This window comes from Micromys minutus (assembly GCF_963924665.1).
Source record: "Micromys minutus genome assembly, chromosome: 13".
NCBI classification, from domain to species: domain Eukaryota; kingdom Metazoa; phylum Chordata; class Mammalia; order Rodentia; family Muridae; genus Micromys; species Micromys minutus.
The window spans coordinates 31,071,366-31,084,401 of record NC_137982.1 but is presented as its reverse complement, the minus strand read 5'-3'; positions in this window follow the sequence as shown (position 1 = coordinate 31,084,401).

Below are 13,036 nucleotides of genomic sequence, written 5' to 3'. Positions count from 1 at the left end.
TTTCCTATAGAGATTTTTAAGTTCTTGAGAAGTTGCTATCTTAAAAAACATTTGACATACACAAAGAAAATCACCAATTTAGCCTGAGCACTGCCTTTGTTTACCTATTCTTAAAAAATTGGTTGAGGAAACTGTGAATTGGTATGGTGGCTCACACGTTTGAATTCCAGCAATTGGGATACAGATGCAGGCAGGTCTCTGATTTTGAAACCAGCATGGTACACAAACAAGTTCCAGGTCAATCAGCACAGTACACAACCAAGTTCCATATCAATCAGAGCTTCATAGAAAGACATTATCTCCAAAAAAAAAAAAAAAAAAAAAAAAAAAAAAAAAAACCAAAACTCAACCCCCCCCAAAACATGCAAATAAACATACAAACAAACCCAAGCCAACTAAACCCACCAGCTCTAACCCCAAAGACAAAAGCCAAGCCAAGCCAAGCCAAGCCAAATCAAACAAAACCAAGATTCTGAATGCATGGGCGAGTGAAAAGAATTAGAAAAACAAACCAACAAACAAAAAAGCAGTGGCAGAGCCTCTCCTTCCTAGAAAAGGTCAATAAACCCAAGGACTGTTGATTGTGACTGAACTCTGATCAGAATAACCCAAAGAAATCTTGATAGTTTTTGATCAAACTTTTCCAAGGTAATGAAAAGAAGCACTTTAAAGCAATGGGAAAAAAATGGGACTTTTTATAAGAGGAGAAAAATTTGAATGCCAGAAGATTTGTAATCAGAAGCTACTTTTGCCAGATGGAAAGTGCCATTTTTTTTTTTAAAGAAATGAAGGAAAAATAGAAAAGGATATGGGGAGGAGCCTGAAAAAAAGAGGTCCAGCAACAGGCTCAAAGTGGGATCCAGCTCAAGGGGAGGCCCCAAGGCCTGACACTAGTACAGAAGCTATGAAGCACTCCTAAAAAGGGACCTATCATGACTGCCCTCTGAAAGACCCCACACACAGCTGAAAGAGTCAGATGCAGATATTTTCACCCAACCAGTCAAGGAAGCAGCTTAGCCCTGTGGTTGAATTTGGGAAAAGCTAGAGGACGCTGAGGAGGAGGGGAACTCTGTAGGAGTACCAGCAGTCTTAATTAACCTGGATTCCTGACATCTCTCAGGCACTGGACCGCCAACCATACAGCATACACCAGCTGATATAAGGCCCCCAACACATACAGCAGAGGAATGCTGAGTCTGGGTTCAGGCAGAGAAGATGCATCTAACTCTCACCAGGCTGGAGTTTATAGGTCTCCTGGAGTAGGGGTGGGGGTTGAGGGCTGGGAGGATGGGGACATCATTGTGGAGACAGGGCTCAGGGAAGAGGTATGGAATGTGGGATAATCAGAGGGTGGACCAGGAGGGGAATAAAATCTTGTGTGTTAAAAAAAAGTAACAAATAACCCATGCTATTATTCTACCAAAGTGCTCTAGAAATAAGAGCAATTGAGCTAATTTTTGGTGACAGAAAATGAGGAGCATGGAGTCAGTAAAAGTATCCAGAAACAAAGGCTAAGTCTTTTCCAAACAGAATGGAGATGATAGCAGAAAGAATCTTGGCACATCAGAGAGAAAGAACAACAGAGAGAGCGTTAATGTGGGACCTTCACCTCTTCATTTCTCTATATTAGATTGATGGTTCTCAATGTCTGAGCTGGAGGATGTATAAAGGCTTGTGTTAGGACAGGGTGAGCAAGGAAGCTAAAGGGAGCTAGCATTTTCCCTGTTACTTAATAATCAATACCATCAGACAAAGCTGTGTATACACCTTGAACAATTGATAAAAATACTCAAACCTCAAGATACTCAAAAGCACTGCTGATAAACCAGAATGAAGTTTTTATACAAATAGCTTTATACATAAGAGCCATGAAAAACTTGAACTCTTAGATGTAATTCAGGTAAATTGTAAGAGGATAAAAAAATATAACACATGAAAGATGATGTGAGTTATATTGCATCCTCCTTAAAATGAAGTTGGTTGGAGTGTCCTAAGAGTATAAGTGAATTTTCTAAAGCCTGCTATCAGAAAGGGAATGTATATGTTGCAAGAGAGAACACCTGGAGACAGGGGACTGGCTATAGAGAGTTGTAGGGCTAATGGCTTAATTGTGGATTAGTAAAATCGGAAGCAAGAGGGAACTTGGTAAAGGAAGTAAGGGGGAATCTGAAGAGTACCAAAAGTATAAAGTTTTGCTTATTTTAGATTTCTTGTGGGATAGATTTCTTTGTTGGATAGTTGCACAATTCCCCACAGTCCCATTTCTTTCCATCCTACCATGTGAATCATCTACTCTCTGGATTTAAAATTAAAAAAATCATTTTGCATTAAGTTATATTATAGGCTTAGTGGAATTTTATGGAGAGACCCCTAGGCCTAGTTTTCATTTTTTCTCTTTCTTTTTATTCTTCTTAGAGTATATTCATTATACAAAAAGTTGTGGGATTGAGGCCTTTTCAGAGGTGTATAGTATTTCCTTTAATCACGACCACTTCACATCACCCTCTACTCTTCTCCCTGCCCTCCCAAGGTTTCTTTGTCTTCTGGAATGTTTTCCTTTGTACTTTCATATCACACATATGTAGTCTACACCTTTGCATGTGAGACAAAACATGCAGCATGATCTCTGGATCTGGCTTTTTCATTTAACATTCATTTGTTTTCCTGAAAAACAGCATCTTGTTCTTTTTTCCTGGCAGAACAGAACTGCATTGCAGATCCATGCTACCAGGATGGATCGTCAGGGGTAATTCTGGGAGATCTGCCTGTCCTGGAATTTGTCAGCAGAGACCAACTGCTTTACTTAATGAAGTAAACGGCAAGGTTTAAGTCATGATTCTTTCCATATAGAGATTCAGTTACTTCATGGTTAGATAATGTTGAGTAGAAAAACTCAACGTTGGGATCCAGGATGTAGTAGGGACAGTTTCATAAGCCAAATATATCGGAAGCATAGAGAAATGCATGCACATACCTATATGCAAATTCTGTCTGTCTCTCTCTCTGTCTCTGTCTCTCTCTGTTTCTCTCTCTGTCTCTCTCTCTCAATACCACATTGCTCAGAAACCATTTTTGCATTAAGTGAAATTGCAATGATAGAGAACAGCCATCATTCTGTTCTTTCTTTGTCTTACCTCTTCCCGTTCCATTTTTTCTTTTTCTGTTTTTCTTTTCTTCCAAGGGAAAAGTGGTGAAACCATTTCCCTATCCTTTCCTTTGGTTCTGGGACCAGACTCTGTGCATGTGCATGCACGTATGCACGTGTGTGTGTGTGTGTGTGTGTGTGTGTGTGTGTGGTGTATGGGTATGTGTAGGTGTGTGTGTATCTGTGTATGGTATATAGGTATATGTAGGTGTGTGTGTGAGGTGTTTGGGCAGGTGTGTGTAGCATATGGATATGTGTAGATGTGTATGTGTGTGTGTATGTGTGTGTGGTGTATGGGTATGTGTAGGGCTGTGTGTATATGTGTGTGTGATACATGGATATGTGTAGGTATGTGTGTGTGCTGTTTGTATATGTGTGTATATGGTGTTTGAATATGTATAAGGGTGTGTGTGTTTGTTGTATGGATTTGTGGGTGTGTATGAGTGAGGTGTGTGTGGTGTATTGGTATGTGTTGTTGTATGTGTGTGTGTGTAGTGTATGTGTAATGTGTGTGCATATGTCCATGTGTATGTGTAGGTGTGTGTGTTTGTGTGGTGTGTTTGTGTGTGCAGCTTCACAGGTGCTTTCTTGCTTATAAACACATAAGATAGGACTGTGAGTACATGTCATAGTATGTCAATTTATATTGAAATTAATTGAATTTATGTGTTAAGTTCTTTTCTTAGTGTTATTGTTTTTTTTTTTTTTTCTAAAATGCCTAAAATAGGGTCAGGGAGATGGCTCAGTGGTCAAGGTACTGGCTGCCAAGTGTGATGATGAGTTTTGTTCTTGGAACACAGCTTCTAGGAGGAGAGAACGGACTCTTCCCACATGGTGTCTTCTGCCTTCCACACACATGTGGCTCACACCCACCTATGGACAAAATAACTAAATAAATGACATAAAATAGAGAAAACAAAATTTGTGACATCTTTTGTCCTGACTCTGATCACAGGCATCTCTCTATACGGTTACCTCTTTCCTGGCTTATTTATAGTGATAGAATAAAAGAATAAGAAAGAAAATGACAGGACATAAGATGTCATTACTCCCTTGGCCTTAGAGTCATTTACCAAAACACAATTTTTAGAGTGTGAGATTACTTTGAAACTTACTTGATGAATTCCTCTAGAACATAAACGATCCTTTTCTTCTATATGTCTAAGAAACCCAAGCATGTAATTAGTCATATTCATTAGTTTCAAAATGGGAACGTTTCACATTGAATAGACAAAAGGCATTTTCATGAGTAATGGGTGTGTATGATTTTGGTTTCTTTCTGCATAAAACCAGCCCTGGAAAAGCAGTCCCAGGATGCAGCTTGGCAATTACTCTAATTAACTCCTTGGCCACCAGTGCCTTCTTGGTTTTGGGTCAAGTTTGAAATTAAGAAAGTATACGGGTTTTTTAGTAATTATTCAAGAAAGCAGGCATTGTCATGTGAGGTTCGGTTTTGCTGAAACTGAGCTACTTAGAGATGAATCATCTATGCTATTTTTCTACACGTTCCTGTCATCATTGTCTTGAAATGTTCTCAGACTCTCAAAGGCCATAATATTGATGAAGTAATTGACGAGACACTTCAAGTCTTTAAAAAATGTATTTTGGATGCAGATTTTAGACAGGCAGTTATTTTATATGCTTTGAGCAGGTTGATACAATTCTCAAAAAAAATCACTAAGGCTACCATGAAATTCAACATTGTTTCTTAACCTTATTAACTTTTTATTACTATAACAAAAACCTGAGACAATATGTTCAGAAGGAAAAGTTGTATTTTTAGCTCATGGAACCTGAAGTTTCAGTCTGTGATTGTTGGCCCTGTTGTTTGCAAGACTTTGCATGTCATGGTGGAGAGAAATCATGGCAGCAGAGTGAATGGCTTGCACATGAGCAATGAGGAGAGGCTGCAGTTCCTTTAGGGACAAGCACATTATGAACCCAAGGCTTGGTCACACCTCTTAAAAATTCTTCTGCTTCCCAATAGAGCCAAACTGGGAACAGACGAGCTATTGGGAGCTACTCTACAGCCAAACCATGACACTGAGTCTTCCCCCTCTTAATTCAGGGATATTACTGTGAGATAAGACTCCTGTAAGTGTCACAGTTGGTGACAGTGACCATGCTAAGGTATATTAGTCTCCAGTGTTTCTACTAGGAGGATGTTTGTGGGAAAATGTGTAGGTCAGATAGAAATGGAAAAAGGAAAATAGTGCTGACATTACAATGCTTCTTAAAAGAAGGAATGGGTCAAAAAGGCTCGATGCATGTCTTCCGTACAAAGTTCTCTGTGTACTGATTTATGCATCTGGAAGCACAGATTTGGTTTTGCCTGCTGATACAGAGTGACAGACAGAAAGTTCACTTGTAGGGATTTTCTTTCCTCATGCCAACCTACTTACAACAATTTCTCCTCACCCCAACTCCACCCAGTAGGATGTTATGTTATGGTTTTGACTTATGAGTACGAATTGAGTGTCCCACCATTAGGCGGGGTGGAAACCAGGTGGATTTGTGACTCAGTGAAGAATAATTCATTTGTTGATGGTCCATTTTTTAAAGTTTGTTTAGTTTTGAATTTCAGATGTTGAGATGACTTGTGTAGAAATCCCATCTTTTTGCTGTGACTGTCCTTACAGCCACCGCTTGCTGTCCTGACACAAACTTCTGAGTTCTCAGATGCTTGACTGTGGCTCTGCTTGTTCATGCCATCTGATCACATGAGTTGCTCTTTCTCATCTTCACTTTCTAGGAGCTTTTCTTATGCTTCTGAAAGTTAAGGAGTTAGCATCTTTTCTTTGGGAAAAGCAACCTGAGTTAGATAGAAGTAGAGACAGAAATGCGACTGTGAGCATGTTGGTTGGAGTGTGCAGTGTGCTCCCTCTTCTCTTCCTTGCCCTGGACGTGGTGTTCATTTGGTCTTTCTAAAGGAAAATGATAACATGCACCTGATTTCCTTTTTTTTTTTTTTTAAAGCTGTGTATATAAATTTTATTTTTTATTGGTTATTTAATTATTTACATCTCAAACAATATCCCCCACTTGGTATCCCCTCCCCAACTCCCTGTTCCACCCCCTCCCACTGCTTTTATGGGGGTGCTTCCCCCTATTCTTGGCTCCCTGCCTTGGTGTTCTTCTACACTGGCAAATCAAGCCTCCAAGCCTCCACAGGACCAAGGGTCTTCCTTCCCTTTGATGCCCAATAAGGCCATCCTCTGCTACATATGCAGCTGGAGTCATGGGTCCTTCCATGTGTATTCTTTGGTTAGTGGCTTAGTCCCTGGGAGCTCTGAGGGGCTTCTGGTTGGTTGATATTGTTGCTCTTCTTGTGGGTTGCAATCCCCTCTAGCTTCTTCAGTCCTTCCCTTAAATCCTCCACTTGGGTCCCCATGTTTCAAACCTCTGCGTCTGTATTGGTTAGACTCTGTCAGAGCCTCTCAGGAAACAGCTATATCAGACTCCTGTCAGAAAGCACTTGTTGTCTCTAACCACATTATTGAACAGGAGATGAGACGGCAAAGTTGTAGTAATACTTGACACAACATTACTGTTGATGTTTTAGTACTAGTGGGATGTGTTAACTAGTCACTAGCAAAACAAAGAAAAAAAGAGGAGGGGGAGAGAAAAGGTTTGACTAGAGATGCTTTGTTTGAAGCTCTGTCAATTTCCCAGTGACAGATACAAAATGAAGCAAGGTAGCTGTATGTGTCTTATTTAGAATGAACAAATGTAAAAGAGCCAGAAAAAAGCAAAGAATCAAGGTAATGAAACACAGGGTTTCTGTTTTGTAAGTTAAAAGCATGTGCTCAAAGAAAGCAGGCCTATTCTGTGAGAAGCACTGGCTCAGTAAATACTTAGGGGATTTTAAAGCCCCCTTGATAAGAGTATTCCTCAACAGTCCTAGGAAACTTCAAGTTTTCACCGACAGCAGAATTACTTGTTAGAAACATAGACAGTCAGTGCTCAGCTTCGACTGGGTTCTATGCCACAGGCGCGACCCTGCTCCCATGTTTATTTAATTGCAAGTGATGTCAATGCAGGCAAAATGCTGATAGAAGAGACGTGACTTTCAGCCCATGGAATGCTCTTCCCATCTGTTCTGCTCTGGACTGTTGCTGACAAAAAGGAAAAGAGTTTAAAAAATTTCTTTATCTCCATGGGATTAAAAGAACATCAATTCCATTCCGATGTTCAAGAAGATGTTACGGACATTGATTAAAAATATAGATTGTTCATCATTTTCAGGAAACCGTGTTTATTAAGTAAGTGACTGCAGAGATCTGGAAGGATTGTGTTGCCAAGTCTGGAATGGCCCCCTCTCAAGACTAAGTGCTTTGGGGCAGTGACTCTGACCGGTACTGTCTGGCTTTCCAGTCTGTCAGTTGATGGTAGCCCTGGAGAGAATTTTCTAGGCTTTCTTTGCATGTGGCCTCTCACAGACAAAATGCTTTATTTGACAAGTTTAAATTTGCAGGCTCATGTTATATTGTCCATGGTCGAAAAATGTGTGAAATTTTTATGTAGCAATTTGCTCATCTCATTTCATAATTAGCCATAATTAAATGTACTTTGTATGGGTTATAATTAATATTTTATGACATAGAATAAAGAGACTTTAAATATCTAATTTGAAAGATGGATTCAATATTTAGAAAGTGAAGTCCATACTTAATTGTTTGTAGATAGCTATTTCTTCCTAATTTAAGAAATTATATTAAATGCTGTAAGAGTCACCCAGGCTAATAGCAATTTATCTGAAGGAATTTGTGGCAATTGGTTATAAATACATATTTAACTAACGAGATAATTACACAGATTACTGTGTTGCTACGGAATATTTATTTTACTCTTCAAACTAATATAGTATTAGGGCTTTAAAGTTCTTTGTTAGCTTTTGCTGGTAGTCATGGCTTATTTATTTATTTATTTTTAATGGAGGCTTCTAGACTCAATGTGAAAGCCATAGTGTTTTTGTTTGGAGTGTGTGTGTGTGTGTGTGTGTGTGTGTGTGTTTTGGAAGGAACCAATTCTAATTAGCTACTATTTGAATAACAGGTCATTCTAGGAATTAGAACTGATAGTAAAAACACCAAACAAAGCCTAATCTACTAAAGAAGGAAGAAATCGATTTCCTGCTTATGAATAAGTGTTTCAGTGACATCAGATAATTGAGCAGTTAAGAGAGATCTGTTCTTATTTATATCACTGGACTTACAGCCTTATAGTCATAGCATAGAGTCACCTCTGACCTTGAAACCGTCACCTCTTCTTGCCATGACTGCAAAAGCCATACAAGCTAGGCATCCCCGAAGTTATAAATAGAAGGTTGCCATCAGACCATTTCTCCACTGAGACCAGAACCCCCCCCCAATTGCAAAGTGAATAGAACCATTCAGAGAGCTAGTTCCTTCTAACGGATGATAGGCTCTAGCTGAGAACATCTGGAAGCGATCACACAGCTTTGAGTTTGTGACCAAGCCTGATTTAGGGTCACGAAGCCATCATTTAATGAAATTGTTCAGCCTCAAGACACTAGGGGATTCTCTCTAGTAACTGCTGTATTCCGCAAAGGACCTGAAGGAATTTTAGTCATTCCCTTTAACAGAGAAACCCCAAACAAATAGGATAGGCTCATTTCCCTTTCCTCATCAGAAAGACAGTACTCATGAAGTGACATCTTTTAAAGCCACGCATACACAATACCGAATTCTATTTCCTTGAACCAGGAAAGGCTCCCAGCAGACTGAGGCCTGACAAGTAAGGTGATCATGGGCAAAGCACAGCAGGGACCTCAAGGTTGAAGTAACTTCACAGGGCCCGGGGTTGGGAGCTAATGGCTGAACGATAACTCTCTTAGAACAGTTTTAGGGTCACTGGGGAAGAATGGAACCCATCTGGCCTCTGCTTTATGAAGTTAAAGCAGGGATTGACAAAGGACGTCCTTAAGCGCTGGCATGCTTGTGAAAGGGCTTCCTGTCCTGTCTTCTCACACCCATACATATTCAGCGGTTCATCACAGAGTCCGGAGAGCAGGCCATCAGAACTCCAGGCCCTTCACAGCTTCGAAGAGCCCTGAAAACTGTGAACTGAGCTGCGGCACTTTGTTAACAAGACATCTTACTAATCGATTCTGCTTTTCCAATCTTACGTTCTAAGGGTCCTTTCAAAACCATTAGGCTATGCACAGTTTCACCGGGAAGAAAGTTTTCTTTGTTTTAAATTTAAACTATTGGTTATTTTATTTACAGTCCAAATGTTGTCTTTCTTTCTGGGTTCCCCTCCACCACCCCCTGTTCCATCCACTCTCCCACTGCCTCTATGGGGGTGCTCCGCCACCCACCCACTCACTCCAGCTTCACCACCCTAGCTTCCCACTCTGCTGGGGCATCGAGCCTCCACAGGGCCAAGGGCTTCTCTTGATTGAAACGCCATAAGGCGATTCTCTGCTACATATGCTGCTGAAACCGTGGGTCCTCCCCTTGTGTACTCATTGATTGGTGGTTTAGTCCCTGGGAAGTCCGGGGGTTTCAGTTAGTTGATATTGTTGTAGAGTCTTAAGAATTTACTTTTGCCTGCAGTGAACAAGGCACTTGCCCCATTGTGTGCAGACATCCAGCGTTTAGAGTTGGGTGCATCCATTCACTACTGATATTCTTTTAAAACCTTTACTGAGTGGGTATGGAAGAGGGATAACTGATTTCAGTGGAGGAATAAAAGAGTCACAAGATTATTTGCTAATATGTCCATATATATGTGTATATATACATATGTATATATACATATATACATATAATGCATTCAATTTTATTGGTAAACAGCTTAAAACTGGTCACTGTTACTGTAGGTAAGACTAGAAATAAACAGATAAGCAGGTAGTAGTGCATCAAACAGAATTTTGTATTCTGATTTGGGAGCAGAGTTTTAAGATATTGCTTATTTCATCAAAGTGATGTAAAAAGAAAAGCTTTTTAATTAGTAGGTAGAACTCTCTTTCATACTAGAACTTCAGCTGTTTTCAGCTTTCTACTATGATAGATTTTTCTAGTCCTGACAATAAAAGCTTAGAAGGAACTACAGCAGAAAGTAGGAACATTTTTAACTTTCTTAGCACAGTCGACTGACATCGGAATTCTATACCTATACTTGCAATTCTATCTATTTATACTTGTCTATGCTTGAACGCCATTTTTGTTTTTTGGAGCTGAGGATTGAATGGGACGTACATCCTAGATGAGTTCTCTGCTACTTAGCATTACTCCCTGCCTTTCTGGGGATATAATTTCATTTTACATTTGTGTAGGTGACCTTGGGAGCCTGAGGAGGGTGTCAGATTCCCAGGTGTTGGAGTTACTCCTGCCTCCTGACGTGTACTCTGGGAACTGAACACAGATCTTCTGTAACATCAGTCTGCATTCTTAGCTGCTGAGCCTTTTCTTTAGTCCTTTGACTGTCTTTTTTTGTTTGTTTGTTTTTGTTTTTGTTTGTTTGTTTCATTCTTCACTAGCCTTGACAGTTAATGGAGCTTTTCAGTTTGAAATTAACCTTAAGTACTATCTTTCTACATCAAACCAGCTGGATTAAATTATATACAGATACATGTGTTATCCAGAGCATACAAAAGTACTGGAACTTTTAAGTGAAAGACATCCTTTGGGGGACAATACTGATGTCGCCCATATACCTTGTCTAACTAGGAAAATAATCACACACTAGCTATATACTAAGCTTGATTCTCAATTAGCTTTACTAATGTAGAAAGAAGTTCAGTTTGCTGTAAATGCACAGTTATTGAGCCTCTGTGGTATACAGAGCTCAGAGATGGCAGTCCTGTGCACCACAGTACCACAACAACAATCCAAAATGCTTTGGGCTGACATTGGAAAAACTCACTCTCCTTATACTCAGATACAACTTACAAAATACATTTTCCCAGGCAGTTGTCAGACTGGAGCTTCCAGAGACCAGTGGGTTTTGAAGGTCCTTGCATATTACTTGTCCATAGTAACAGGAAATAATGGAACAATAACAAAAAAGGGGGAGCTAAGCAACCAAATGTTACACTTTATTACTGCACAGGAGCTGTTTGGTACCGCATCTTAACTCATTAACATTTAAAAATTGTTATGCGGCAGAAAAATAATTATGTCCTTTAACAGTTGAAACAGAATCCATTTTTCCAAGCATCCTTTTTTAAAGGGGCATAATGCTGAAGCTCAAACTGTTTTACAAGTATAGTAATCACATTGCTGTTCAGTTTATTGTGTTTTGTTAAGGCATACTTCATAATGTGGAAAATGCATTTTCAAGTCATTGTTGTGGACCTACTTATGGAAAGAACTTTATTTTTTTAAAGTGAACTTTTAGTTGCACAGTGAACCTCTCTGAAAAATGAAAAGGGTGGTGTAGGTGTCCTCTTGAGAGTTCAGTATCCTAGTGTTTGATCTTCATAAAGATTGAGCCTTCATGAAGACTGAGATAGCACAGAAGGAAAGTAGGTAAGGCCAAGAAACTAAGGGCCTTCAAAGAAGAGAGCCACTTAAGGAAAATTCTGTTCACAATGAGTAGTTTGGTTGTAGGTTTAATCTTCTATCCTACTCACCCATTAAGACCCCAGTTCTTGACCTGGCTTCATGATCATCTTATCTGGAGTTTGTAGGACTTTTCAATTGCTATATATATAAGAAATGTTGGTGTGTGTATTCAATTAAGAATTTTTTCTGATGAGAAATATTCATGAAGGAATGACCATCCAGAGACTGTTCCACCCAAAGATCCAGCACATATACAGCCATCAAACTCAGACAATATTGCTGATCCCAAAAAGTACATGCTGACAGGAGCATGGTATAGTTATCTCCTGAGAGGCTCTGCCACAGCATGACAAATACAGAGGAGGATGCTCACAGCCAACTCTTGAACTGAGAACAGGTCTCCAATGCAGGAGTTAGAGAAAGAATTGAAGGAGATGAAGGGGTTTGCAACCCCATAAGAACAATAATACCAACCAGCCAGAGCTCTCAGGAACTAAACCACTAACATGGACTACTACTCAGCTGTTAGAAACAATGACTTCATGAAATTCCTAGGCAAATAGATGGAACTAGAAGCTGTCATCCTGAGGGAGGTAACCCACTCACAAAAGAACATACATGGTATGCACTCACTGATAAGTGAATACTAGCCTAAAAATCTTGGAATACCTAGGAAACAATTCATAGACCTTGGTAGCTCAAAAAAAAAAAAAAAAAAAAAAAAAAAGCCAGAATGTGGATGTCTCAGTCCTTCTAAGAAAAAAGAAGAACAAATGGAAGGGCAGGGATTGAAGAAAAGATCACTCAAAGACTGCCTCCCTCATATACACCCACCAAACTCAAGCATTATTGTGGATGCCAAGAAGTGCTTACTACCAGGAATCAGATATGGATGCCCCCGCAGAGGCTCTGCCATAGTCATACAGATACAGTTGAGGATGCTTGCAGCTAACCATTGGACTGAAAACAAGGATCTCAATGAAAGAACTAGAGAAAGGACTGAAGGAGCTGAAAGGGATTGCAACCCCATGGAAAGAACAACATTATTAATAACCAACCCTCCAGAACGCCCAAGGACTAAAATACCAAACAATGAGCACACATGCAGAGACCCATGGCTCCAGTTGCACATGTAGCAGAGGATGGCCTTGTCTGGCATTAGTGGGAGAAGAGGCCTTTGTCCGGTAAAGGCAAATGCCATTGTAGGGGAATGCTAAGGCACTGAGGTGAAGAGGGTGGTTGGGAGAGGGAGCACCTTCATGAAAACAAGTGGAGGAGAGGGGGAATGTGACTGGGAGTGAAAGGAATAACATTTGCCAGATAAACACAGAGAATATCCAATGAAAAAGATGCAAAATGA